The sequence below is a fragment of the Desmodus rotundus genome, chromosome X, assembly GCF_022682495.2.
Source record: "Desmodus rotundus isolate HL8 chromosome X, HLdesRot8A.1, whole genome shotgun sequence".
NCBI classification, from domain to species: domain Eukaryota; kingdom Metazoa; phylum Chordata; class Mammalia; order Chiroptera; family Phyllostomidae; genus Desmodus; species Desmodus rotundus.
This window is the reverse complement of record NC_071400.1, coordinates 12,218,031-12,238,801: the sequence shown is the minus strand read 5'-3', so window position 1 is coordinate 12,238,801 and position 20,771 is coordinate 12,218,031. Positions and strand designations below refer to the sequence as shown.

General features: G+C 36.3%; 1 pseudogene; it reads left to right on the top strand.

The window, feature by feature from the left end:
• Window positions 1-553: 553 nt before the first annotated feature.
• Window positions 554-820, top strand: LOC112299989 (ATP synthase subunit f, mitochondrial-like; annotated as a pseudogene).
• The last annotated feature ends 19,951 nt before the right edge of the window (window positions 821-20,771 follow it).

Genomic DNA, 20,771 nt, shown 5'->3' with positions numbered 1-20,771 from the left:
CAGCAATATGGACCTAAACCTTGTAAAGGAAAGACTGAAAGAGTGTTGCATGGATGTATTTTAGACTACAGAGCAGTCATAAGAGAGTTCTCCAAGGCCAATGGGAGTTCTGGAAACAATGTAAGTCATCAGAAGAGTCTCAACTCTCCAACATTCTGGTATTCCTTAGTATTCCTGCTTCACTTAATCACTGAGAGAAGCCTAGACAAAAGGAGGCCTTCCATGTAAGGTTATCACAGTATAGTAGCACAGACTGCTGGTCAACCATAGACAGAAATCTGAAAGCAGCTGGATATCTGAAAGGTTGATTTTTATGTCTCCAGATCTATTACATACTCAAGACTATACTAAATAGTAAAGGGAGTAGGGATAAGTGTGTAAGTGTTATGGTGTGTGTCCTCCACAAACTCATATGTTAAATCCCAAATCCTCAATGTAATGGTAATAGGAGGTAGAGCCTTTAGGAGGTAATTAAGTTTAAGTGGGGTCAGGAGGGGGGATCCCCCATGATGGTATTAGTGCCCTTTTAAAAAAGGAAAAGAGGGACTCCAAGATGGCATCAGTTGTACCATTGAAGGAGAAGAGACTCATGGATGTCAAACTAAGGGACCTGCCAAGCTGGATACTGATGTGGGATTTCACTCCTAAAGGCATTGGTGGAGCATTTTAAAGAGGTTATTGCTGCTATTACAACAAGTATGTCAATGTGAAGAAAGGGAATGTTGCTGGAGTTTCTATGGTGCTGGCAGCTTACATGCTTTTTAACTACTGCTGTTCTTATAAGGAACTCAAACATGAGTGGCGATGCAAGTACCACTGAAGAGGACCCAGTATGGACTCCATATTCCTGACCATTGTCTTTGCATAGCACCTCTGAATCCTTTCATATTGTAATTAACACCTAATAAAAATGACTGGTAAAAAAAAAAAGGAAAAGACCTCAGAACTTCCTATCTCTCTGGAATGTGAGGACACAGTGAGAAGGTAAGTGTCTCTAAGCCAGGAAGTAGACTCTCACCAGGAACCAAATATGCTGGCATCATGAACTTACACTTCTCAGTCTCCAGAATGGTGAGAAATAAATGTCTGTTCTTTAAGCCACACAGTTTAAAATGTTTTATTACAACAACCTGAGTAGATTAAGACAGCAGGTGATAAAGCTGAAGAAGATACAGGTCATGGTTTAAAGGTGCTAACAATGTAGTGATGGAAGCAGACACACTCAAACAACAAAAGGGAGGTAACAGAAAAGTGCAAAATACTATGTTAAAACATATATTGTGTTGCTATCATAACACTGTTTCTTGGGTACTTTTGCCTTGGAGTTGGCAGGGAAAAGGTCATATTTAGTGAATAAATATAAAACCATTCCCTTTCATATTGTAATTCTGTCATTTTCCTTACCATTCTATAATATTTGATAGTGCCATGAACTTAAAGGTTGTGTTGTGGATACAAGTGAGAAAAAGGGCAATGACTTGAGCCTGTGATAACTAATATTAAAAGGATGAAAAAATATATATTGTGGAAATAAAAAAATAATCATTTCAAGTAGGTGTATCAACAAAAGTTTCATAGAGGAAGTGGCATTTGATTTTGGTCTTGATGAAAAAAGATTTTAATATGCATATAAAGGATAGAAAGGTATTGCAGGATGCAGGAAGAGCCTGAGCAGATGAACGGAAAACTTGGTACAATTTAGAATTGGCAAGTATAACCCTGGCTGGCGTGGCTCAGTGGATTGAGTGCCGGTCTGCAAACCAAAGGGTTACTGGTTTGATTCCCAGCCAGGCACATGCCTGGGTGGTGGGACAGGCCCCCAGTTGGGGGCGTGTGAGAGGCAACCACACATTGATGTTTCTCTCCCTCTACTCCCCTCTCTCTATAAATAAATAAATAAATAAAGCAAAATTGGCAAATATTGAGGCAATCACTATGGGGGCATAGGTTATTTGGAGACATTTTTTAGGAGGAGATGGAACTGTGGATTGAGACTGATAATAAAAGTGGATTGGTTATCTGTTTTAAAGGTGTGTGCATGTGCATGTGCATGTGTACTTGTGTACGTTCTGTTTCTTCCTGCAATGCAGTGAAGAGTCATTGAAGATTTTGCTGAAGAGTGTTAGTGTGCTATGATATGATCAGACTTGATTACTAGAGAGCTTCTTTAGATCATAGTGTGTAGCTTAGATTTTAAAAGGGTTAGATTAAAGATAGAAAATAGACTGAAGATAGAGAAAGCAGTAAAAATGGCATTGCTTCAGTTCAGGGAAAAACATGATGAAATAAGGAAGTGGAAGAGGGAAAGAAAGAAAGAAAATAACTCAAGACACATTTCTGAGGTGGACAGGACCTGGTAAGTAATTAGGTGGAAGATAAGAACAAAACAAATATTATTATGGCAAAATCTTCTTCTACTCAAAAGCTACATTGTAATTATATTTACAAATTGATCTCCTGTGTATTAACAGGGAAGCTTTTGTGTAGAAAACTGGACCCAGTTCTTGAACCAAATATATGCTTCTATTACAATTCTTAAGTTGGCATTGTATTTTATTATCAGGGTCTTATAAGTTTGGTAAATGTTTTTTCAACCTCATATTATAACTTGAATTATTCTGTGCAAACGAATTTCATTGATTTCCCAGACTGTGATCATTTCTGCAACTTACTCCTATGTTTTGAGAACCTGCCTGAAGCCACATCTGACATCTCTTCTTAATTAAAGTGGAAACTGAGCAATGAACATATGGAAATATTATGAACTTTAGTTATTTCTATAAGACAAGTATATGTATGAACAATTGCTATCTATCTCTTGGAAAATAGTTGGAACAGATTAGATCCATGGCTCCTCTCAGAGTTTATGCTGGACCTAATCACTCTGTATCTAAGTTGGAAATTCGGGTGGAATGGAAAGTCTGTTTTGTTCTGAAGACATCTTGGAATAAAAGGGACAGCAAATCTAAACATGGTAGGCCATTCATTCACTTGACAATTACTTTTGCCTTCCATATGCCAGACACTATCACTTTTAACTACTGTTTTTACTAACAATAATGAAAAAAACTACACAAATATAATAATAATGGTCAGATTATACCTCATTCCATTTAAATTATTTCTTTCTGCTAGAATGTATCAATCCTATGATGTTATCTTTATGGCTTGAAGACTCATAGTCCTCAAATTAACTTCTGCCAAAACCAAGGTTTGTCAGTAGCCTCTAGAAATCTTCAATCCCCACAGGTACCCAAGATTCATAAACAGGTTCCAGCTCAGTATAGAAAGTGACCTCCCTAACCTGACCTCACATAATTAATAGGTGCAATTGTCCTTCTAGAGGGTCTCTCTGTTCCAAAAATAGGATTTTTCTTACCTTTCTGGGTTTTTTTTTTTTTGCTTTGCACTTTATAGATATACCAAATGCATGTTAAAATTTACTATTTTATTCAACAGCTATATTAGATCTATTATATGCTGAGCAACTATTTTAGGTGCCTAAGACATACTTCTGTATAAGACAGACATGGCACCTTACCTCATGGAATTTGGAATCTAGTGGAGAAGAGGGACAACATATAAATAAGTGAATAAATAAGATTTATTTGGAATGACATAACCCATAGATATAATAAAATAATGTATGTGATAGAGTGTGACAAACACAAATGGTAGAATCATAGACCAATGCCTCCATAAAATACCTCTTTTCTTTCTTTATAGACATATCAAACTCATGACAAGAATACTTCATTGTTTAACTAAACAACAATTTAGTGAACATCTATGCTATTGCTAGGCAATGAGAATAGAAAAATCAACCAGAAAATGTCTTTGCCATATGGAACTCATATTCTAGTGGGCATGGCATAACTCGTCATAGGTCCCATTGATAATAGTGATCAATGTGTCCAAAGATTTTCCAAATAATGTGGTACCTACCACATTATATCAATCAACTTCTATGAAGAAATTTGGAGGTGACAGCCCTCAGAGATGACAGCACATCATAAATGTGCTATGATGAGTCTTATTCATTTAAATATCACAAATCATTAGAATGCTAAAGTTGGATATTTCTGCTTTGTAAACTATATATGTGTAAGCTTGTGGATCCTTACTATTTACAACACAAAATATGAATCACAAGATAAGTTGTCTTCCAAATTACAGTTAGTATAGAGCAGATTATCATTTGGAAATCATTTATTGATAGGGGAACAGTTGAACAAGAGATTAAGAAACTCATCAGGCTGTTAATCTTCAGAATAATAATTTTTTTAATATTAAAGCACTAACCAAAAAAGAAGACATCATACACATAAAAGCAGAGCTGTGTCTAACACTTGAAGAAACTGCTATTAGGTTTCATGAGGATGGGTTGGAGGGGTGTCCAACCTGCGGCCCACAGGCCACATGCAGCCCAGGATGGCTGTGAATGTGGCCCAACACAAAATCATAAATTTACTTACAACATTATGGGATTTTTTTGTAATTACATGTCATTTAATGTATGGCCCAAGAAAACTCTTCTTCCAGTGTAGCACAGAGACACCAAAAGGTTGGACACCCCTGGAAGTAATATCATAGAAACCCCTATAGTGAGAAATATGTTGTTCTATTTTAAAAGTATGTTAATTATCTTGTTCTTCAGTGGTAGTTCAAAACATTGCTGATTCCATAGCATATGCAGAACACTGAATTACTGAGGGTCAAAAAGGCATAGAACACAGTCTCTGCCAGAATTTATGACTCATCAACAGAAACACAGAAGTCTATGTAATTTACAATGAACAAGTTGAGCAAAATGTTATCCAAAAGAAATATATTAATATTGAATTTAAGCAAGAATGAGAAATTAATTTGTAATCATATCACCAGTAAATATCAGTTATTGTTAGCTTTCATAATTAACCTTAGCATATTCAGTAGTAAATTAATTCTGTGGAAAGTCTCATAGAATTCAAATTTACTGGCCTATACACAAAATTAATTTTTATCTAAAATTGCTTCCTTTTTTAAAGGTTGCTTTCCATCATATGACTATGTTTTCTTAACATGACATTTGATCACTTGTTTAATGATATTTCCACTTTTAGCTAGCTATTTAACTGGCATTATGCACACGTAGTCAAGTCAATGCTTATAACCGATTCATGTTGGTTCTTTTATGGATTAGAAACCCAAGCAGCTTACCAGTTAATGATATGCCATGATGCTATATTATATGTATGGAGGAATATTTTGTCTCTGGAAATGTTTAGCATTACTGGCACATGGCAATAGTGAAAAGCAGGTCAATTTTAGTCAATTTTATTATTGCTTACAAATTCCTTAGAGAACACACAGCAGTTTATTGCCTACACTCAGGAAAGACTGCTCCCATTGTTCTACTTTTTATATATGCAATTGTCTATTGACATCTTTTCCTTGCCTGTTTCCCAGATATCTCACTTACAATGTCTGCAAACCTAATCCTCCTTATGTGTTCCCGATCTTAGTAAATCAAACCACCATCCACCAGATTCACAATACAAACATCTAAAGTAACTCCAGATTTTTATCTGACTTCACCTCCCCTTCCCACACCACAACAGTTATGAAGCCTTGCTGATTATATTAAAAAAATAAATATCTAATCATCTACTTCTCTGCATTCTTACTATGCAGAAAATTGTGATCTCTCACCTGATGATTAAGTCTCCTGCTTTGTATCTTACTTCTACTTTTGTTTCTTCCAACCCATTTACCTTCATCACATTTTATTGTGATATTTTAAAAATATACATGTGACCCAGCAACTTTGCTGCCTCACATGTTATAATGTCTTCTCATTGACCTCAAGATTAATTACAGAAGTACAAGACTCTATATGATCTGTCCAGGACTCCCTATTACCACCTTTTAAACTTCTTTCTCTCTTCGCTAAGACTTTAGGTTTATAGGATTCTTTGTCTTATTCACTGTTGTATCCTCAGTGTTTAGAACAATATTCAACATATAGTAAACACTCAATAAATACTTTCCAAATAAATATTTTTTTATCTCACTTCCCACTGCTTTCTGTTGGAATGAACCATATGGAATTGCCATTCCTGTAGTCCCAAAATAATAACAGTTTGTTATGGTTGAAGTTACTTATTCTACTTACTATAAACCTTCTTCAGTTACCCCAAAGGCTTATGAATTTTCTTACCTTAGTGTCTTGACAAATCCTACAGCCATCAATTCTGTACCAACTTTGAACAACCTCCATGCTTTTTTCTTGTTCAGATATTACTCATCTTTTAGGTCTCACTTAAACATAACTTCCTTCAGGATTTTTATGAGATATCTGCCTAGAGTAGGTCTCCTAATGATATTTTTCATTTAACACCTAATACTTTTTCTTATAATATATGACATAGTTCTTATTTGTTCACTGCCTGTAGGAAGCACTGTAAAGACAGAATTATTTTTTATCTTATTTACCAAGTTATCTCTAGTAACGTGCCAAGTGTTTAACATGTGCTCAATAACTACTAATGGAATGAATGACTTAATAGCAGGACACAGGCAGTATATGGAGAGATATACTGGAATAGGAGATGTGTGTTTCTTTATTTTTTAAGTTTGTGAAATACATCTTTAAGAAGAAAGAGAACAAATACAGAGAAAAAAATTGAAACACCAGAAAGGGGATAAACAATTATCCCCTTATTAGGGGATTGTTATCCCCAATATTAAGGTCAGTGAGGAAGGAAGAATAGGATTCAGAGAGATTAAACTAATGCAGGCCTGTACAGTCAACTACTGACTAAACATTTACCCTTGGATGGACCATAAGCCCTAAAGCCTGACACACCTAAAATCTAATCTATCATTTCCCCTTGTCAAGCCAGACAGATACCAAAGCAAAAACAAAAGTCATACTCTCCCTCCAGTGTACTTGGTCTCAGTGAATGGCAACACTATCCATGAAGTTTCCCAAGTCAGAAACCTAGGAGTCACCCTTGACTCCTCAATCTTCCTTAGAACCCACATCCAATCTATCAGCAAGTCCTTTTAAATCTATCTACAGATATTCTGCCTCCTGTGCTAGACTTTGTGATCACAAGAAAAAGAACTATGTTAGTCTTTTTACTACCAGGTTCCCAGAACCTAGGACAGTGCCTAGTGTACAGTAGCACTGAATAAATATTTTTGAATAAATGAATGAACAGAAAATATAACACTTTAATTAAGGAGGAGGTAGTTAAAGGAAGCCGAACAGAGCTGCTTTCTACAAAGAACAAGGCCTAACAGTTAATCAGTAAATAGTATCAATAAAACTGGGCCTTTGCATAATTAATCTGGTCATATGAATTGTTAAATATATTGATTTCATTGATATATAGTTTATTACACATCTCCCAAATGTTTCAGTATAAACCTTGTTGTGACAGATTCAATGATGTCATTTAGAAGTGTCCCTGATACTGACCTAATCAATGGATTTTAATCTAAATCCAAGTATGGGATTACTAGCATCATGATCTTTCATAATTGAATTTAGTCACATAGAACAAGAAAACTTATCTTATGTTACCTTCCTGTGCATAGAGGTCTCACTAAATAGATAATATCTCTCTAAGGAGGTCAGTTCATCTCTCTGCAGGCTCAATTGCTTCCTCCAAAATTTGATAATGAATACAGTAAAAACAGGAACAACAACATCAACAACCACAGCAATATTATGTTTGAACCACTCAGACAATTCTTTTTTGTTTGTTTATTTCATCTTATTTGTTTTTATTTTATTTTATTGTTGTTCAAGTACAGTTGTCTTCATTTTCACCCCACCATGACCCCCATTCCTACCCATCCCCACATCCCATCCTCGAATCTACCCCCTTTGGCTTTGTCCACGTGTCCTTTATACATATTCCTTGATAGACCTTCTCCTATTTTCCCCCATTATCCCTCTCCCCCTTCTCCTTCCCCTCTGGTTACTGGCTGTTCTTTATTTCAATGTTTCTGGTTATATTTTGCTTGCTATTTGTTTTGTTGATTAGGTTCCACTTATAGGTGAGATCATAATTTACAATAGCCAAGTGCTGGAAGCAACCTAAATGCCCACCAGTAACAGAGTGGATAAAAAGCTATGGTACATTTGCTTTTGACTTCCGGCAAAGATGGAGGCATAGGAAGATACATTGTGCCTCCTCACACAACCAAAAGAAGGACAACAACAAATTTAAAAACAAAAAACAATCAGAACTGCCAGAAAATCAAACTGTATGAATGTCCAACAACCAAGGAGTTAAAGAAGAAACATTCACGCAGGCTGGTAGGAGAGGCGGAAATGGGCAGCCGGGGTGGAGAGGACTCCTGGCAAGGCAGTGGCTGAGGGACTAGGGTGGGCAAGTCGGAGGCTCATGGACTGGCTGACAGACCAGGCAGTCCCACATTTGCATGTGGATAAACTGGGAGGAACAACTGGGGAGCGAAATAGACCCAGCAACCCAGGGTTTCAGCACTAGGAAATAAAGCCTCAAAACCTCTGACTGAAAAAACCTCTGGGGTTGTGGCAGTGGGAGAAACTCGCAGCCTCAAAGGAGAGTTCATTGGAGAGACCTAGAGGGTCATAGAAAGTACACAAAACCACCCATCCAGAAATCAGCACCAGAAGGGTCCAATTTGCTTGTGGGTAGCAGAGGAAGGGACTGAAAGCCGGAGAGAGCTGAGCAACTGTCACTGTTCCCTCTCAGACCCCTCCACCACAGACAGTGTCACAACGCAGTGACATGGGGTGCCCTGCCCTGGCTAATACCTAAGGCTCCACCCCTTACTACATGACAGGTGTGGTGAGATTTAAAAAAGTGGCCCAAATGAAAGAACAGATCGAAGCTCCAGAAAAAATACAACTAAGTGATGAAGAGATGGCCAACCTATCAGATGCACAGTTCAAAACACTGGTGGTCAGTATGCTCACAGAAATAGTTGAGTATGGTCACAAAATACAGGAAAGAGTGAAGGCTATGAAAAGTGAAATAAAGGAAAATGCACAGGGAACGAACAGTGATGGGAAGGAAACTGGGACTCGAATGGTTTGGATCAAAAGGAAGAAATAAACATTCAACCAGAACAGAATGAAGAAACAAGAATCCAAAAATATGACGACAGGCTTAGGAATTTATGGGACAACTTTAAATGTTCCAACATCTGAATCATAGCGGTGTCAGAAGTAAAGAGGAAGAACAAGAAATTGAAAATTTATTTGAAAAAAATAATGGAGAACTTCCCAAATCTGGTGAAAGAAATAGACTCTCAGGACCAGGAAGCTCAGAGAGTCCCAAAGAAGTTGGACCCAAGGAAGCACACACCAACACACATCATAATTACATTACCCAATATTAAACAGAAGGAGAGAATCTTCAAAGCTGCAAGAGAAAAGGACACAGTTACCTACAAAGGAGTTCCTATAAGACTGTCAGCTGATTTCTCCAAAGAGACCTTACAGGCAAGAAGGGGCTGGAAAGAAGTATTCTAAGTCATGAAAGGCAAGGGCCTACTTCCAAGATTACTGTATCCAGCAAAGCTATCATTTAGAATGGAAGAACAGATAAAGTGCTTCCCAGATAAGGTCAAGTTAAAGGAGTTCATAATCACCAAGCCCTTAGTATAGGAAATGTTGAAGCGACTTATCTAAGAAAAAGATCAAAAACTATGGACAGAAAAATGACAACAAATCCACAACTATCAACAACCAAACCTAACAAAACAAAAACAAACTAAGCAAACAACTAGAACAGGAACAGAATCACAGAAATGGAGTCACATGGAGGGTTATCAGTGGGGAGGGAGTGGGGGGAGAATGGGGAAAAGTTACAGGGAATAAGAAGCATAAATAGTAGGTACAAAATAGACAGGGGGAGGTTAAGAAGAGTATAGGAAATGGAGAAGCCAAAGAACTTATATGTATGACCCATGGACATGACCTAAGGGGGGGCAGGAATGCAGGTGGGAGTGGGGTGCAGGGTGGAGGGTAATGAAGGGGGGGAAATGAGACAACTGTAATAGCATAATAATAAAATATATTTTTAAAAAAACGATGGTACATTTACACAATGGAATACTACACAGCAGAAAGAAAGAAGGAGCTCCTACCCTTTGCAACAGCATGGTTGGAACTAGAGACCATTATGCTAAGTAAAATAAGCCAGGAGGTGAAACACTCATACAATTCTTGAAAACATGTTAAATTGTGAAGCATGCATTATCATACATTTGTGTGAATCATCTTATAAGATAATAGCCTACTGGTATTAAAAGTAGACATACCTATTTCTAACATCCAATCCAGACAAATACATTATTTTCCCCTGGTGCTTTGGTGACAATTAGTAAAAAGGTAGATTCAAACTTCCACCATACCATATGCATTTCTCATATATTTCGTTTGAAGAAATATAAGTCCCTTTCCTTATAGTTCCCTAATAAGAAAAAGTGAATCAAACTTAGAAATACTCACAGCTTTAAGGTTTCTTTTTTTTTCCTTCTGAGTATAAGTAAATGTCAATAGTTTTTTTCTTTTAAGAGAAAGTGTCTAAGACCTGAAATTCTAGCAGTCAGATTTTTAGGGTGCTTTGCAGTATGCTTTCCATGGATTTTATTTTTTTATTTTTATTATTTTTAGATTTTTTCCAAAAATTTATTGAAAAGTTGCTTTCCTGTACAATTATAGTTGTACAATAAGTATACTGTTTCTGCTGTTAATTTTTTTACTACTTAAGAATACTTTTTATTTTTGTATAAATTATAGTGATAAATTTTAAATAAAAAGGTTCACATCTTTATCTCTCTTACAAAGCTGAACATTTATCTCTGTTTAGTCTCTTTCATTTGAATCCAGTAGGTTTAGTTTTTACAGACTTCTTTCATAGAAAAGCAGTAGGTTCAACTTATTCTCCTGCAAAAGGCTACATGTGGAAGCACTCGGTCCCTGTAAAAAGACTCATGTCTTCACCAACTGCTAAGATGAGAAGCCTATGCTCCCCTACACCTTACCCCAACCTCATTCTCAGGAACTCTAGGTTTTCAGAAGTGTTGTTATAGTATTCAAGTCATACTCACCAAGCCATTGCCAATTTTATAGGCTTGACTTGTGATGATCATCTTCGTGACTCAGTACACCTTATATTTATTTATCACTTCATAGGTGCCAAAGATTCTCTGGTGCCTTCCACAGGATACAAGGCATCAAAAAGTTGAAAATCTACTACAATTCCTGAAATTTCTTTGAAGTTATTCTCTCAGTTGTGAGATGAGGGTAATGACTACAACTTCAAGGAGTAGCTAGGAGTAACAAGACTGTATTTATTCCACTGGGATGCTGTGAGATTAAATGAGCAAATACATACAAAGCTCTTAGAACAGTGTCTGACACGTTGTCAATACTAAATATGAACTAACTACCCTATTATTATACTATTTTACATAGAGAAACGTGAGAATCTCATGGCTTAAGGAACTTTGAATCACATAGCTTTTAAGTATCAGATTAAGGACATCAACCCAGATTTATCATACTGCAAAACTCATGTTATCTTTTACCAGAGAGATCTGAAACCTGAACAATTGGGACAATTTTGTCTTCTTTAAGATTTTTTTAGTAAAGATTAATGGAAGGAATATTGGACTGTTTGTTACATCCATAAATCTGTAGTAAGGAATATTGTACATGCACTGTAACCTGTACTTTTCACAATGGCCCAATGCTTAAGAACTCTTATTATTATATTCCACTTATAGGTGAGATCATATGGTATTTGTCGTTCACTGACTGGCTTATTTCACTTAGCATAATATTCTCCAGTTCAACCCATGTTGTTGCAAGAGGTAGGAGTTCCTGCTTTCTTTCTGTTGTGTAGTATTCCATTGTGTAAATGTACCAACGAGCAAACTAGAACCAGAGACATGGAACAGACTGACAGCTGCCTGTAGGGAAGGGGTGGGGGGAATGGTAGAAAGAAGAAGAAGGGAGTAGTCAAAGAACATGTATGAGTGACCCATGGACATGAACAACAGAGAGGGGATTGACTGTGGGCAAGAGGGGTGGGCTGGGTGGAAGAAGGCAAAGGGAAAAAATCAAGGCAACTGTGATATAATAACAATAACTTTTTTAATTACCAAAAATGAACTCTTGTTATGCTCTTTGTATAAATACAACGAGCACATAGATAATAAGTATTATGCCCAGGGCCTTACAGGTGAGGCTCTAACTCTGTTCTAATTCCCGGAACCACACTTACAACCACCTTTACTGCCTTTGACTATAATTTCTGGGGGTCATTGTATTCTTGTGTTTCCCTCAAGAAACCAAGAATTGACACGTGCCTTCAATATGCCAAAGCACAGCCCATCCTTTCATGTTTTTTTATAGCTTCAAATTGCACTCACGCACATGTTCTTATCATCTTCAAATATTTGATTTTATTTTTCTACTGTATTATATAAATGTGATTTGTGTTTATTTGTATTTATACACATATATACTCACATATAATGTGCACATATACATACATAAAAACATAAATATACATACAATAGGAGTTACAAAAATCTTTGAGTGGACTCTATTATAAATTATTCCATCCATGCATATTTATAGACACTACTAGGTGTGTATATATATATATTATATAATAAATATATATAATGCTTTCCTTCCTTCCTCATTTCCTTCCTTCTTTCTTTCTTTCTTTCCCTTTTTTCACAAGTATTAATCAAACCTTCTCAGAAACACTAGGACCCAAGAATATTAGGCAGCAGTTCTGCCTGCATGCATTATCTAGTAAGTGTCCAAGTCTGACAGTGGAAGTCAGCCACCACATTTCATGGTGATGTTATTATATATTTACATGGACAGTGAAAGTCTCTTCATGCTGCTCAAGAGATTCAGGAAAGACAGCTAAGTGTGCCACGCTGCATTCATGGATTAACTAGTCCCCATTACTATAGTCTTGATTTGAGAAAGCCAAATGTCTGGAGCCCTCGGGTGAAAATTGTATGTTCTTTGTTATCTGAAAATAGTGTGTCACTGCTGAAGTTAATTACCTAAAGAGCTCTGCACAGAATCCATGTACCTGTGTCACACTTTGCTTCTAAACTAGAACAATATAATTGTGACACACAAAAATAAATTTTTATATTTACACTAATGAGCTTGCTTCTCAGTATTGCTAGTGACATTAAAAAATAATAGCAGGGTTGACATAATGTCTCTATGGTAATTATCATGCCACTTCTCTCTTCTTATATTCTTCTCATGTTACCTTTTAATGTGTTTCTGCTCAAGTCAATTCAATTTATCTGTAGGCAAGAGGCATGAAACAGGGCTGATTTGCTCTGGGTCTACTTACAAGTAATCTGTAAAACTCAATTTTCAAGTTTGGTCTTCAATCAGATACACCTGACCCAAACAATAACTGATTTGGGGGGTACCATTATTTACAGAGGTTTAATCTGATACAAATACAAAAGAAATATATTAAAGTGTGGTACATATTTTGCATTAACATAATCTGTGTGTTTCATTCTTGCTTCTCCATCACAAAGGGATTTTAGGGTTGTAATCTATGAAATGATAACCTACTATTCATCATGGAATTATAAAATGTGAAGAGACCCAAGAGATCTTCCAGGGCAGTTTTTAAACTAGGACATGCATGCCTGAATACAAGGTCTTAGATGGATGTGGCTAGTCTAGAAAAATGTATTTTCAGTTCCCTCAATTCTCTCATGCCAGCTTTCTAAAATCAATCTGCCCAAAAGCAGCTTGAGTAGGGTCCAAGCAAGTTCTCCTTTTTCAAGTCTCTTTTCACAATCTTCCTTCTCCCATTTACAAAAGAAAGTCAGTGTTCTCAAGTCCCTGACATCACAGCATGGGCTATTTCCCTGGAAGAGAAAAACCTCTAAGGTAAGAGATATGGGCTGAATTTCAAACAATTGTAATGTGAATCAAACTATCACTGGGTGACACATCTTTTCCAGTCCATGTGGTTTCCAATTCTTTCCTTTCAACCACATTGAAGGAAGACCTAAACCAGTCAACAGCTGATATATCTTTGATATGTGTCAAGGTTCAAATGAGTATGATACATTACTAAAATATAACTCTGTTCCCATCTTATAATTTACAAAAATAAGTTTTTAGGCCTAACACATATGCACGCACACAGACACACACTGACACACACCAAAAAGTTCTCAAAGGATGAACTAAATTATAGTACAATGTACTATTTTATCTATTTATCTAGGGGCAAAGAAACTCATTGAAAAATTATTATTCCACAGAGGCTGCACCAGTCTGCATTCCCACCAACAGTGCAAAAGTGTTTCCCTTTCTCCACATCCTTGACAGCACTTATTTTTTGATTTATTGATAATAGTAATTCTGACATGTGTGAGGTGGTATCTCATTGTGTTTTTATTTTCATTTCTGTGATGATTAGTGATGTTGAGCATCTTTTCACATGTCTGTGGAATCTAATGAATATACTGAACTAACAAGCAAAACAGAAACAGATTCATAGATGGAGAACAGATGACAGCTAGCCATGGGTGGGGTGGAGGGATTGAGCCAAAGGGAAAACTGGCACTTGGACATGGACAACAGTGGCGATTGCTTGGGGTAGGTTGTATAATGGGGTTAAAATGGTAATGGAAAAATATATATTAAAAATTAAATTAAAAAACAAAAAAGGATTAAATAAATATATAAATATGAAAAAATAAAAACCCCAAATTATTATTCAATGCTTTTAAGAAATATATTTCTTTTTAACTTTTGCATTTTATTATTTTGTTTTTAATTAGAATAATTTATTAATTATTTATTAAAGTAATAATGTTCAAATGAACATATATGTGTATATATACATATTTTCATGCCAATGAAATATGATCTGATTTCCATGATCCAATGTTTCATAAAAGGCGTAAGTACAAATATATTGCACTAGTATAAAATATTGTGGAAATGGCTATATGAGTTATAATACAGAAGAACAATGTTAAATTTCTGACAATTATAGTATAGATCGTTCATGTATTTTTTAAATGGATAATGGTGTGTAACTAATTGTTTTAGTAAATAGATGTTATTGGATGAATTTCAAAAGATGGTGAAATATTTTTATTTTTAAAATTAAATATTTGTAGCATTCTGTAAAGTACACTCTTTGTGACTATATAAACATACAGTGAACATTTTTAGCTTTTAATTTATAACTTTGTGACAGAGTTTTTTTATGATCTATGAAAGCAAAAATAGTATGATGAATACTGTTCCAGTATAGCAATCATCAAATAGTTTTCACAGAGGAAAGTTTCCTTCAACTGAAATCTTATTAGGAATCTCAATATATGAAACGTGTTTGGAATAGCTGCGCACCCCATTTTCATCCCACTCCAATCTAACTACAGCATCAGACCTTGATGTATCTTCTTTGTAGATCCTGGAAAACAGTTTTCAAATCACTGATCTAGTGCAACCTCCTGTTTTACAGTTGGGAAGTAGTGTCTCAGGGCCAGTGAACAACTGAACTGTGCCCAAACTCGTTATCTAACTTCAAGGCAAAAATATAAAACAGACAATCACAAGATACCAGTCTACTCCCATGGTTCAACCTAGTCTTTAATAAATCATTGAAAAATGAGTACTTAATATATAACTCCTTTGTCTGTGTTTTTTTTTTTAAACACATTGATTTTAAAGCTTTTAAACACATTGTGAAAACTGCATCACAGTTCTCCTGTTTGATTGAATAGTTGACACTATTACAGATGTCCCTATTTCCCTCCTGCCTTTGCCCACCTCTAGCCACCCCAAAACCCCTTCCTTCCGACCATCACCACAATGTTGTCTGTGTCTATGAGTTATGCATACAACTTCTTTGAATAAGGGGCCTAGGTTTTTCAAAGAGTAGAGTAAAACTCTACACAATGGAATATCATACAGCAGAAAGAAAGAAGGAACTTCTATGTTTTGTGACAGCATGGATGGAACTGGAGAATATTATACTAAGTGAAATAAGGCAGTTGGTGAAAGACAAATACTATATGATCTCACCTCTAAGAGGAATCTAATGAACAATACACTAATGAACACAATAGAACCACAGGCAAGGAAACATGGAGTAGATTGAAATTGAACAGAGGGAAGGAGAGGGGGGAAATGGTTTAAATAAGGGGAAGGGACCAGACACAGAACATGTATAAATGACCTACAGACATAGACAACAATGTAAGAATATTTTGTGGGAGTGGGGTTTGGGATTTGTCAGAGGAGGTTGTAAGGGGAAAAACTGGGGCAATTGTAATAGAATAACAATAAAAAATGATTAAAAAATAGTACCTCAGGCATGGAAATGTGGAACAGACTGAAAGTGACCAGAGGGGAGGAGAGAGGGATAATTTAGGAAAGAAGGGAAAGGGACTACACAAAGAAAATGTATGAATGAACCACAGACATGGACAACATTGTGGGAATTGACTGTGGGAGTAGGTGGTGGGATGGGCAGAGGAGGGCGTAAGGGGAAAAATTGGGACAACTGTAAAAGAATAAAGATAAAAAAATGATTTAATAAAAAATTAATTTCATTAAAAATATGAAAAAAAGCTCTTCATCATAATATAGTTGGTAAACTAGTCTCAGACATCTGTTGTAGCCTTATATATTCTATGTCCATGTGTGATGGGCTGCTGAGACTTTTTCCACAGTATAGCCCAAATTTTTACATAATTAGGTCTACTAAAGTTGTTTCCATAAGCGTTTTATATAAGTGATTTGATTATGAAACAGTCTTAAAAATTAAAAGAGAAAATTGGGGGAAAGAATTAATGACATATTTTTCACAGTATGTTTATCCACTCAATACATTGTTATTAAGTGTCCACAATTTGCACATGGTTAGTCTGGTGATAGAAAGAAATAAAATATAAATAAGGGAGGATGGCTGCCCTTGAACTTACAAATAATTATGATAATTTCCTGATACTATGCTGCTAGGTTGCTATTAATGTGGATTAAGCATTGTTGTAGATGTTTTACATTACGATCTCATTTAATCCAAATAACCTTTAGATCTAAGCATAATTATTACACTTAATTTTAAACAATTTTTTTATTTTTAGGCAGAGGAGAAGGGAGGGAGAAAGACAGGGAGAGAAACATCAATGTATGGTTGCCTCTTGCGTGCCCCCTCACGAGGACCTGGCCCGCAACCCAGGAATGTACCCTGACTAGGAATTGAACCAATGACCACTTGGTTCACAGGCTGATGCTCAATACACTGAACCACAGCAGCCAGTGCTATTACACTTATTTTTTAAAACTTCTTAAATGTATTATATTGATTATGCTATTACAGTTGTCCATTCTTTTCTCCTCTTTATTCCTCTCTGCCCTATACCCACCCCTTGCACCAGCATTCTCCCCCCTGTACCTTAATGCATGTCCAGGGGTCCTACATATAAGTTCTTTGGCTTCTCCATTTCCTATACTATTCTTAACCTCCCCCCTGTCTATTTTGTAACTACCATTTATGCTTCTTATTCCCTGTACCTTTTTCCCCATTCTTTCTCCTCCCACTCTGCGCTGGTAACCCTCCATGTGATTTCCATTTCTGTGATTCTGTTCCTGTACTAGTTGTTTGCTTGGTTTGTTTTTGTCTTTATTTAGGTTCAGTTGTTGATAGTTGTGAATTTGTTGTCATTTTACTGTTCATAGTTTTTGATCTTCTTTTTCTTAGATAAGTCCCTTCAACATTTCCTATACTAAGGGCTTGGTGATTATGAACTCCTTTAACTTGACCTTATCTGGGGAGCACTTTTTCTGTCCTTCCATTCTAAATGATAGCTTTGATGGACAGAGTCATCTTGGGTGTAGGTCCTTGCCTTTCATGATTTGAATACTTCTTTCCAGCCTCTTCTTGCCTGTAAGGTTTCTTCTGAGAAATCAGCTGATAGTCTTATGGGAACTCCATTGTAGGTAACTGTGTCCTTTTCTCTTGCAGCTTTGAAGATTCTCTCCTCTTTAATCTTGGGTAATGTAATTATGATGTGCCTTGGTGTGTGCTTCCTTGGGTCCAACTTCTTTGGGGCTCTCTGAGCTTCCTGAGAGTCTATTTCCTTCACCAGATTTGGGAAGTTCTCCTTCATTATTTTTTTCAAATAACTTTTCAATTTCTTGCTCTTCCTTTTCTCCTTCTGGCACCCCTATAATTCAGATTTTGGAACGTTTAAAGTTGTCCCAAAGTTACTGAGCAACTCCTCTCTTTTTTAAAATTATTGTTTCTTTATTCTGTTTCAGTTAGATGTTTATTTCTTCCTTTTGTTCCTAATCATTGATTTGAGTCCTGGTTTCCTTCCCTTCAGTGTTGGTTCCCTCTATATTTTGCTTTATTTCAGATTGCATAGCCTTCACTTCTTCCTCTCTTTTTTGACCAAACTCAACCATTTCTGTGAGCATCCTGATTACCAGTGTTCTGAACTCTGCATCTGATAGGTTGACTATCCTTCATCTCTTAGTTCTGTTTCTGGAGGTTTGATCTGTTCTTTCATTTGGGCCATATTTTTTGTCTCAGCACACCTGCTTCATTCTAAGGGGTGGAGCCTTAAGTATTCACCAGAGTGGGGCTACCCATGTCAGTGTGTTGTGGGGTTGTATGTGGTGGAGGGGTCCGAATCGGAGTGGTGCTGCTTGCTCAGCTCTTGGCTGGCTTTCAGTCCCTTCCTCTGCTACCCACAAGCAAATTGGGCCCTTCCTGTGCTGATTCCCTGGTGTGTGGTTGTTTGTATATTTGAGGACCCTCTGGGTCTTTACAATGAACTCTCCTGTGAGGCTGGGAGTTTCTCCTTCCACGGCAATTCCCACAGGTTTTTTACAGCCAGAGGTTTTGAGGCTTTATTGCCCTGCACTGGAATACTGGGTTGTACCAACTCTCTTGCTCTCCAGTTGTTCCTCCTGGTTTATCCGCATGCGAACGTGGGACAGCCTGGTCCTCCAGCCACAGACTTGCCTTGAGTCCTCTCCACCCTCCTACTCCTACTCTTCTGCCTGTCTCAGCCCCTCCTACTGGTCTGGATGAATGTTTCTTCTTTAACTCCTTGGTCATCAGACTTCCATATAGTTTGATTTTATGGCAGATCTGGTTGTTTTTTGTTTTCAAATTTGTTGTTGTCCTTCTTTTTGTTGTGTAAGGACACAAAGTATATCTATCTATGTCTCCATCTTGGCCAGAAGTTCAGCTTATTTTTATTTTTTATAGATTTTATTTATTTATTTTTAAAGAGGGAAAGGGAAAGAGAAAGACAGGGAAACATCAATGTGTGGTTGCCTCTAAAGTTCCCCCTACTGTGGACCTGTATGTGCCCTGACTGGGAATCAAACCAGTGACCCTTTGGTTTGCAGTCTGGTGCTTAATCCACTAAACCATACCAGTGAGGGCTATTACACTTATTTTTAAATAAAGAATATTATAATATGAGAGATGTTTACTAGACTTATTGGGGTGATCACCTTATAAGGTACATAAAGATCTAAGCACTATGTTGTATACCTGAGACTAATATTGTATGTCAAGTATAATTAAAAAAATAAATTTAATTCACAAAACCACTCTAGATTAAGGAAGCATAAAAAAGAACCTATGAAAGCCAATGCTGACAAGCAACCGAAATTAAATTTTGCTGTGGGTTCCAAAATTTAAGGTGGTTCCATGAAGTTTCATAAGCTAATATATTGTCTGTTAACATAATTTATTATATGGTGTTAATTTTAAATACACTAATCTTCTTCATTAAAATGTTCTTTCATTCCTTTTTTATTTCTCATTACTGTCTAAATTTGGAGACACTTATGATATATATGAGTAACAAAAAAATGACAAACTACCTTTATCCTTACAATTAGGATCACATATTCTTTCCTACAGTACTCTCTGAAAAGAATATTAAAGTGAATGTAACTTGTTTTAAAAAATGTTAGTCTGCCTCAAGTATGCTCCTGAAAAAAATGCAAAAGAGTTCTTCCAGATATAAGGTCATCACCAGCAGATAGAGGGTAAAAACCAGAGGCAAGTAGGAAAATTGTAAAATTCAGATAAAGTCATTTATTTCAATAAAGACAAGGAGCTGCTCTCAGGAATATATCGTATTTCCAATAGGCAGAAAGTCTACTGTCCTAATAATGCTAATACATACCTAACAGATCCTTGGATAAAACTATTATCTTAGAGAACAAGCTGTCAAATTGAAAGACTAGACTTCACCCATTTGAAAAGACCAACCACATAATGAGCATTAAATAAGCCCAAATTCAAGTAAGTTAGCTCCAGTTAGCTTTGAGTAGGAAAAAGGTAAAATGAAGCCAACAGTTGGACTCAAGTCAACAATCTGTCAATGTCCTACCATGTGTCTAGTGTTGCGGTGCTTGTGGTAAACACCTATACTTGTTGACCTGCCACATTCACCCATCTCCTTCCTGTGTGGTATTTTCTATATTTTATTAGTTCACAATTAACTAGAATTAGATCCCAGTTTTCTCTGCATCTATTTTCTCTTTTAATCTTGCTCTCATTTAAGTTATCCTTCTGAAATCCAAATGTGACCTCACATATACCCTGCTTTAACCATTCAATGACTCTCTGGTTACAAATGTAAGCTTTTGAACCCAGGGATTTTCATTTGTTTTGTTATCAACTGTATCTACAGTGACTAGAAAAGTGCACTTAATAAATATT